The sequence below is a fragment of the Polistes dominula genome, unplaced genomic scaffold (assembly GCF_049000335.1).
Source record: "Polistes dominula isolate Pdom_NZ unplaced genomic scaffold, Pdom_raw_medaka contig_16, whole genome shotgun sequence".
NCBI classification, from domain to species: domain Eukaryota; kingdom Metazoa; phylum Arthropoda; class Insecta; order Hymenoptera; family Vespidae; genus Polistes; species Polistes dominula.
In genome coordinates, this window is record NW_028301040.1 from 246,288 (window position 1) to 256,626 (window position 10,339).

Here is a 10,339-nt window from a genome sequence, read left to right on the forward strand (position 1 = left end):
GGTGAATTTGTGAGAAGACTGGCGCCGATTGGTGGGGATACGCCAAGAGAAGGGGTAGGAAGTGGCAGGGGAGGGGGTTTGGGCGCCCGGCGTCCGTAGGTCTGTTCGTCTAGCCGACACGGCGACGGTGCGCGCGTACGTCGTTGTTCACACATACACATTTACACACATTTACTACTCACTCACTTCTTGCACTCTCAACTGTCGCTTCGTGCAACCGTACTATCAACCTTTCTTCTCTTTTTCTTACTCGTACACCCTCCTCCTACTACCTGTTTATATTCCATTCCTTTTAATTCTTCCCAAAACTTTTGATCAAGTTTAATAATAATGGTTTTTTAATCATTCATTTTTATGTGTTCAATCTAATGAATGAACTTTGCACGTTTTTTTTTTTTTTTATTAGAAACTAATTAAAATGAATCTTAATGTTGTTTCACTTGTACCTCTTGAAAGAAAATGACTATAACATCGATGTGTTGGGTTCTCACTTAAAAATGAGAAAGTAAAAAAAAAGAAGCAAAAGATAAAGAGGGAGTTATTATGGGTGGGACCCTTAGTAAAGAAATTCGAAACACGCAAGGTGTTACCTAACTTTCGGTGCATTCCTTTCGTTCGCGGTCGCGGTCTCTCGGTTGTTCTCTCGCATTAGTCACTTTACTTCGGGTAAAGGCGAAAGGAGATTGTCTCTCTCGTCTTGGTTCGCAGCCTTCGATGGGATAACCTTCGATCATTTCCGCTGTGAAAAATGGGTGGCTACTTGAACATACCCAACCACAATAATAATATTTGAATATTTTCTGTTGTGTCTGTTGAAAATATTTCTAAATAATACACGCTATTATTTCTTTTTTTCGTAGAATAGAAAAGGCTATAGAACAGTATATAGATCGTATAATCATTTGCTTTCTCGATTCTAATCCATTTCTTCCATTCTGGTATTTCCATTTAGAATAAAATCAGTTCCAGGAACTGAATCGGTGTATAGACCGACGACGACCATAATCCATGCACTCTCGGTGTTATATATCGATAGATATCCAACAGGGAGTAATAGTATAAAGATTAGAGAGGAAGGGGGAGGAGGAGGAGGAGGAGGGAGGTGAAGAAGGAAGCATCGTATATATCGGAAAGAACTTTATCTTTCGATAGGAGAATTTTCTTGGTAGCCAACGCATCGTTTTTAAATTCTCTTCCTCCCAACATATCGATTCCATTGCGATGCTTGCAAAGAATATCGATGATATCGAGATATCGACTGTATTGTTTGAATACACACATCTCTTTGTGTATTGAATGCATACACGTATTATGTGTGGATGTATGTAGAAATACGTTGTTATATACGAATAAAAGAATTTCAAACGCCTAATCGATTTGGAATGCATCAATCTGATACCAATCTAGCTTGTTTGGAATCGTATTTGCCATTTTGTCATACGTACCGGAAATAGATCTATTTATTGATGACTCCAATCACGAGTAATGGTTTTAAATACGTTTTCTTTCGTTAAGGCATTAAATATTAATCATTCAGAAAAAGCACAAAATATATGAGAAAACAATAAAAGTATCTAATCTGTATCACTTATTATTCATCTAATTCAAAAGTAGAAACAATGATTAACCATTGTTTTCTATTAAAGGAAGAAAACTAAGTAAGAACGAGTAACTACTAACTAATAGAAAAGATAGCTAGTAATGTAATAGACAGGTCAGATTCTCTTATACGGCACGTTCATTACCGGAAACGGAAGCTCCACCTTAGTCATTGGATACGAAGTATGCCTATGGCATCCACCTTAGTATATAATATCAGGTAATCTACAATATATATAAAATATATAAAATAATACTAGACAAATATTATAATATGAAATAATGTTCTCTCTCGTTGAAATTAATTAGGTCATCATCCACAAAGGATGAACTTATTTGGATGCGTATACGCGTATGGGCGTGAAATATTTCTTTTGTACTATTTAATTAAATTCATTCATTGGAAAAAAATAATAATTATTATTATTATCATATAAAAAGAAAAAGTAGGTGAACGATGATTGGAACTTGAACGGTTAGAGAACACAGGAAGAAGATGTCGGCCATCCTTCTGTTCCGGTCTTTAAATTTTGGGTCGTGTACCACCACCCCTTCTTCTCTTTTCCTTAGAGAGAAACGAAAGCCCACGGAACTTCAAAGCAGTAATAAAGTCCAATATCGTATTATTCGTTTGCCGGTTCCGGTCAGGCTTATAAAATGTACGACGACCACGATGAATTATATGATTTAAGAGAGAGATAGATAGATTGATAGATGGTTAGATGGAAAAGGACCACGAACTTCAACGATGACGACGACGACGACAACTACGACGATGACAACCAAGAGAGCCGCCATTTTAATACGTTTAAACTTGCTACTTCCGAATAAAAGTTCATCAGTCGCAAAACACAAATACAACATAACGAAACCCTCTCTTTTCTCTTTCTCTTTCTCTCTCTCTCTCTCTCGCGCGCGCATGCATCCGTCGGAACTGTGGACGGCTGGCGCCCGAAATTATTTTCGTTTACGATAGTAAGAGAGAGAAAGATAAAGGATGTGTTATTTTGTTGTCTCTTTCTATCAAACGTATGGCAGTAGTAGTAACGCTTTTCGAATATTCGCACACATTCACGCTCATTGCACTTTCGATGCACAGACTATGTGTGGCGGATGCACATCCTGTAAATTTGTTAACTCGTTAATTTGTCGTTTCTTTTTTTGTTAATATATTTAATATCCCAAAATAATATTTATGAAATTTAATGGTACGATTTAGATTGGATATTTTGATAGTAGAAAAGAATAAAAAAATTAAAGGAAAAGAATTTAGAAATATATTTGATATACTATTTACGATTAAGATACGGGGATGATCTTTGTATTTTTTTATGGTGAGAAAAAAAAAAAGAAGAAAAGTTCTGAGAAACTAAACGAACGATCTTATCTTGAAAATGTTCTATCGCAAACAAGAAGATTATTATTTGAAATCGATATTCTTCAAAGTTCGTCTCTTTTTCTTCACCACTTGAGATACCTTTCTTTCAAACTATAGAAGATTTACGACTTTCAATAAACGAAAGAAATAATAATTCCACTATATACACAATTTGACGAGATACCAAACACATCTAAAAAGAAAAGAATAAATAAAATGACTGTTCTCTTTAGATAACAAAAAAATTAACTCTAGTTAATTACTTTTTTACGCAGAGACATTTTCAATATTGCGATTGTATGATAATTAAATCACTAAGGTATAAGTTAATATTAATTAATTCTCTCTCTTCCCCCGCTTTTCTTCCCAGGTCAACAAACTCAATTTGTGTTAATTAATTTCTTCGCGCAAATATGTACCAAAAAAAAAAAAAAGAAAAAAAAGAAATAAAGATAAAGAAAAAAAAGATGACTATAATTTTGCAAATAGCAAAAGAAGCGTAGGTAGTATTGTTATTAGCGGGAGATTCATTCGAAAGTGCAAGGATAAACGATTAGTCTTGTGCAAGGAACATCTTTTAAACGAAATTCTTTGAGTTTCTCTTTCATGCGAGGCACGTGCGTGAGTCGCGTAGGAACGTGAGAAACCAAGAAGAAGAGGACGAAGAAGAGGACGAAGAAGTAGAAAAAGAAGAAGAAAAAGAAGAAGAAGAAGAAGAAAGATCAAACGTAGAATCGAACAGTGATTCGAAGATCTTCGATCATTCTTTCTTTATTTGGTTCTATCGCACGTGGATTTTCAATCAATGTTATTGAACTTACAATTAGAAACGATAATAATCAAAAATATTATTCCTAATATGTAATAAATGGATATTGATTATTTAAAAAGTGTCACTAACTAGGATCAATGGATCTCAAATTTATCGAAAAAGATTTGTCGGATTGATAGATCGATCATTTCGTTCTTGTTGAACTTACAATACCTTATTTGTGTACTCGTAGAATATTATTAATAAATAAATGAATAAATTACGGCTGGTTTAGCTACAAATTCACTGTACGTACATAAAACAAGACGTATGTGGTGAATGAAGTATATATAATAAAAATCGTATGAAGGAAGTAATAAATTGTGCTTTCTCTTTCTCTCTCTTTCTTTTTGCAACACCTGAATGATAATTATGCATAATTTAAATGTCATTAATATAATAAAAGTTAGATAAATAAATCATCGAACGTACTTATCAAAGAAAATTACTGTACAATAAAATATATTAAACACATGAGGAAATAATAAATTGTGTTCTCCTTTGAGAACGCGAATAATAATAGTAAATAAATATAATTTATAATGATTATTAAATAAAAAAGACAAAATAATAATTGAACAGTAATCCGTTGTTAAGAACACCATTGAAAAGCATGAGAATAAAATTGTGGTAGAATTGAAAAGTGTTATATAGTTGTCTTCTAGTGATGAAGACAAAAAATAAAAGCAAAAAAAGGGATAGCCATAAAAATTCATTCACAAGAAGGAAGTTTTCCTCGTGCTAGACGAAAGAACGTGATCATCAAAGTCCCTAGTGTCTCGACAGGGATGTCCCCATGAAAAACGATGAGTTTGTAAGTCGACTCACGTACTTTTATTTGCTTCGTTCGTCGCGAGTGACGAAGATGGTTGCTAAAGAGGAGGAGAAGAAGAAGAAGAAGAAGAAGAAGAAGGGGAATAAGGGAACACCATGGGGGAAATGAATGGTAGGGAGGAAATCGATGAAAGACATTACTTTCGGATCGAACTAGATACGTTCGTGGAAAATACTACTACGTGCCGTTACACGTCTAACGTATTGCTAGATGATATCTGTTTGGAAGATAAAAATAAAACAAAAATGTATAATGGTAGAGTGTGTCTGTCTATTTGAGCAATTAGATATTAAAACGATTTGGTTTCGATTGTCAAATGGTAACTCCTTCTCCAATTTCGAATAGGTCTTGGTTCTAAATGATGCTTTGAAATCGGCATGATTCACTTGGTCGGAGTTACAAGTGACATTGAATGCCTCGAGAAATTACGTTTTGTCAGCTCGTTTAACCTACTCTGCATCATCATCGTCGTCGTAGTCGTAGTCGTCGTAGTCGTAGTCGTCGTCGTCGTAGTCGTTAGTACAAGATTACATGAGCACACGATTAATGGTAGCTTAAAGCTTACGTGCCAGTCGGAACAATAGAAAAGGATACGTAGTCCGATTTGTATTTCGATGCGAGTCGTCTTCTTCTTCTTCTTCTTCTTTTTCTTCTCTTTTACCATCAACTATTACAAACGTGTACATCGCAACGGTATGATAAAAGCGGAAGTGACGATTATCGCTTTTACCTAACAGGAAAACAGACACACTTTTCTTTTACCGTTCTTTGAATATCAATCACTCGCTATGCAATAATACTTATGGTGTTAATGAACCTATCTTTAACTATTCTATTATAATCGAAATGGACAAAAATATGTATATATGCAATATCAAGGATAATTATTGAAGGTTAATAATGAATGAGAAACGTGCGAAAAATATATGTTCGCTGAAGCACGAAGTAGGCTTTTAAACGGTCGTTTCCTCGACTCATGTTCGAACGATACCCCCCTTCTGTTGCTCCACGAATCGTGACTATCTTATGATCATCTCTTAATCGCCACGTCATAATCGAGAGCTTCATAGTAATTATCCTCTCCACCTTCTTCGTGTATATCATATACAACTTTACTTGTCTGAAGATAGTGAACAAAAATATAAATAAAATAAGAAAAGAAGGAGAAAGTTTCTTCTTCTTCCTGATGTCAATTTACTATGAGATAGTTCAATTCATCCTACTCTATTTTTCTCTCCAGTTCTCGTGGTAATAATAAAAAAAAGGGAGATACTTGTGAAGACTCGTCGAAGGGTTTACTTTCTTTATCCTTCGGGACCTTTCAGAAAGCAATAAACGAGTCAACCACACAAAAACGATCCAAGAATAAGCGCTCCCCTTTTCTTCCATTTATTATTTTTTTTTTTTAATATATATTTATATACACATATAAGTATTTATAAGTTTATTAAAAAAAAAAAAAAAAGAAAGAAAGAAAGAATATCGTGGAAGATTTGTAAGACAATAATTTGGCCATAATTTCATTGAAAGCAGGCCCCATGATTCGTGGTTGAATTGCAACGTTGTGTCCGAACGTGTTACCGACGGTTACCGCTTTCGTATTGATTTCACGTCGGATGATTCATGGGGTTCTCTATATTCCTATCTCTCTCGGTCTTTCACCACCCTTCTTGGCCACCCCCACAATATTCTAAGCGTGCGCGACCAACCCCCATGTCTCGAAGCTTATCCCTGTGTGGCATGAGGAAAAGGGACATTGCTAGAAGGGAGATGACGACGACGACTACGACGACTACGACGACGACTACGACGATGTTCTGTTCGAGATAGAGAAATAGCAAGGACGCAAAAAAAAAAAAAGTAAAAAAAAATAAAGGGGATCGTACACCATCCATATAATCATAATCGACTATGCTTGTGTGTGACTCATTAAAGTATTCGTGTTATATAACAATTTCCATTAAATTATAATTACATTTTTCTTTCTTTCTTTCTTGTCCATGCAAATAATTTTTATCGATTTTTTTTGTCTTCCCTTTAAAGTCAAATTAAATGTAACCAAACGAAAAATAAATATTCGAAAGGAGGAACAAAATAATTGTTCGAGCTGATGATAAAAAGATTGAAAAAGGGGGGGGGGAAATATTTGAAATGGTGTAAGATTAATCTTAGCCAAGATATACATTTCTTCTGAATCCCATGGAAATAAAAGAACCTCTTATGGGCAATAAAGAGGAAGAATAGATAGAGAAAGATTCTTTCTTGCGAATAAGACGGGAAATCTATTTTTACAATCCCGCGTGAGGTTGAAAAGTCGTTAACTCGCACGTTAACCCCTCCGATTCTTTCTTTCTTTCTTTCCCTCTTTCCCTCTTTTCCTCTTTCCTTTCTCGACTTTTCTCCGAGTATATCAGAAATAGCGAATAAAGGTATGATGGTGGTGGATGTTAGTTTCACAGTGTTTTCATGAATTTTTAACTTTAATCTGAAATTTTCATTCAAACGAAAAATAAAAACATAACACAACACACGACCATGTTCTGATAAGAAACATTTTATTAACACGAGCGTAGAATATTCTTTTTTATTAGAAAAAAATTCGAAAGAAAATGAATTTTCAATGAAGGACAATTTATTTGGAATATAAAATAAGAATGATTATCGAGTATATATAGTTAGCGTTTATTGTGCGTTAAACTTGAATTACCTTTATCAAAGGAGAAAGGACGAACACTTAGGTTTGGTTTTTGTTGTATTTTTGTGTGTGTGTGTGCAATTTCATCCCTTCCATTTTAAAGAGAGATATCTTTCGGTTTCTCCTACGCAAATACAAAAGGTATAAATAACGCCATTCGAGTAACTGAAAAACATACAACATATACTCTCCTTCTCCTTCTCCATCTCTTTTCTCTTTTCTCTCATTGGTGTCCTTGCCCGTATATTTTCTACTACGCAGAGGGAGCAATTGTGTGTTAGTGTGCATGCGCAAATCTACCAAGATAGGTCCCCTTTTACGCAAAGTTGATTGTCCGGCCTTGAATGTACAACACCAGATGTGCCCATCACCGGCATAGTAAGTCTCTCTTTTCTATTCAAGTCTTTCTACCTGTTTGCTTACTTATTTTCTATAACATCTTTCTTCATTTTTAGTTATGAAAGTATAAACAGATTTTTTTTGTTATCTTCTTTTTTTTATTTTCTTCAAAGTAACGTGTGATTTCTTTTTTCTTTTGGTAATTATATAAAACGATTCATTAGCGTTTTATTAATAACTAGGGGTGCTCCGCCACGCGTTGCTGTGGCTCACAATCAGTCTGATACGCACGCATAATAATTAATTCGCAATAAACAAATATTGCGATTATAAATTGAGACATAAACTATCGTATCTTTCAAGTTGGATGAAACTGCACAAAGTGTGCAAAATTTGATTAAAATCGGTTCAGTAGTTTACGAGTCCATTGCGGACAAACAACGTGACACGTAATTTATATATATTAAGAAGAAGAAGAAGAAGAAGATATATTGTAAATAATTTCTTATTCAAATTGATCCCTCCCAAGCATGTAAACATTTTTTTACTCGAGTTTTCTCTGGTATACTTAGAAAATAATAAAAGTTTGAATTTAGTAAGGAAGATTATACACTGAAATGTGTATCCTATCCTCCACCTTATACAGCAAAGTTTTTCTTTAAAAAATCGCCTAGAGGAAAAACATTTTTTTTTTTTTTTTTAGAAAAATATCCTCTTCTACTTCTTCTTCTTTCCAATGACTTTTCTGTTAGTAACGAGCTTTAATTTTCTATCCTTAAAAACTTAAGAAGAAAATATAATAGTGATAAGAAGAGAGGGACAACGTTTATATAGGAAAATTTATCGTAAAGATTCCACACATCCTGCCGACAGGATTTACGGCACGAACAGATATAATTTATCGAGTTATTCGAAGACGAGTATTCTTGGTAGTTAACGAGATCATAAGAATTTATGTTCCTTTAAAACATCCCTCGCGCCTACCTACCTCCCCTTACATGCATGATGATATTTCCCCGATTATTATTCCCCTGATATTGAAAAGTTTTCATACATTTGAACTATCAATAACCCCCCTTCAATTACCTCAATTATTACAATATTTATAACATAATGAATATTATAGACTAATTATGGTACTTGTACTTAACAAACGTTAACTCTACTCTCTCTCTCTCTCTCTCTTTTTGCATTTATAATAATTCGTTAGACCAAAAAATATAACTAGAGTAAAAAAAGTAAATATGTAAAAGGAATTGAAATAAATGTCGAATAAAATAGAAGAATTTGTTCAATACATTATACATAACTGGATTGAAATTAATTGAACATAATTACCGAAGGAAATAAATGTAATTAAGTATACAAATATAATAATAAAAGAATTGAGGAAAGTAGAAAACTCGACTACGCAAGTTTGACTTTGTTCCTCTTGGGAAGTGAAGCTTCGTAATTAATTTCATTAAGAAGTCTTGTTGATTTAGGTTGTATTATAAAATTAGTACCCACCGAGCACTCTATTTTACCTCTTCTCTCTCTCTCTCTCTCGAATTTATCGATTTCAAACGTTTACTTTTGAAAAACGTTCTTTCTGAGCTTCTAAAAGAGCAAATAGAAAGCAAGTGCTACGATTTATTTCAACGATAAACGTTTTTTTAACTTTTTAAATTGAAATTAATATTAAACCTTCAATACATTTCATAGATATCAAATGATAAGAAAATATCATAAATGTTGTAAATTCGAATAATAAAGATAAATGAAAATAATAATTAAAAAAAAAAAAAAAAGGCGATTTAACGGATCGATAAATGAAATCCTTCGTTTCGTTTGATATCCCCAAGTTCCGTCTATCTTTGGCTTCGGTATAACATTACGGAAAGTTGGACAGCGTGACGATGTGAAAAAGCAAACAAAGCCACAAACCAACCACCACGTGCTGGATGGAGTGAGTGTTCTCGAACCTTCCTCCTCTTCCTTCACCTTTCGATTATTACCTAACGTGTTTAATTTAACAATGTAAATCGTTTCCGTTTCCACTCATCTTTTACCAATACCTCTATACCTATATTTATTATATATGTATATATAATATATCATTAGTATAATGTAAAACTCCACACCCTGTATTTATTACACTTACGTTAAAAATAACTTTGGGTTATTTGGTTAAGTAATAATCCAAATTCCAAATACATAATAAACAATAGAAGTATATATATGTATATGTATGCATGTGTCGCGTGTATGTGTAACATAAAGATCATGAAATACATAATAACTGTCTTCTTGGTAGCAAAGTTATGGTACGATTACGTGGCAAAAGATAATTTCGATATTTTACGAGCTCATTCCGTGTGATTACGTGACACACGTTTCTACGAATAAGTAATACATACATACGTACATATATATATTTTAAAAAATGAATTGCAAGACAGATTCATTTCTTATTCTTCAATAGTTAGTTGTAGTTACTTCATTGTAGATTTAAATGTGAGATGATATTAAAAAAGAAATGATTTTAGATACAACGTTTTGATAGTATAAGACAAATAATGTTATTTGTTTGTAGATAATTCAAAATAATTTGATTCAGGGAGTACACGGTAATTTGTATCTTCTATTTCATCAGATGGGATTATGATTAGGCCGAACGAAAGAAAAACCTGTTCAGGGGTT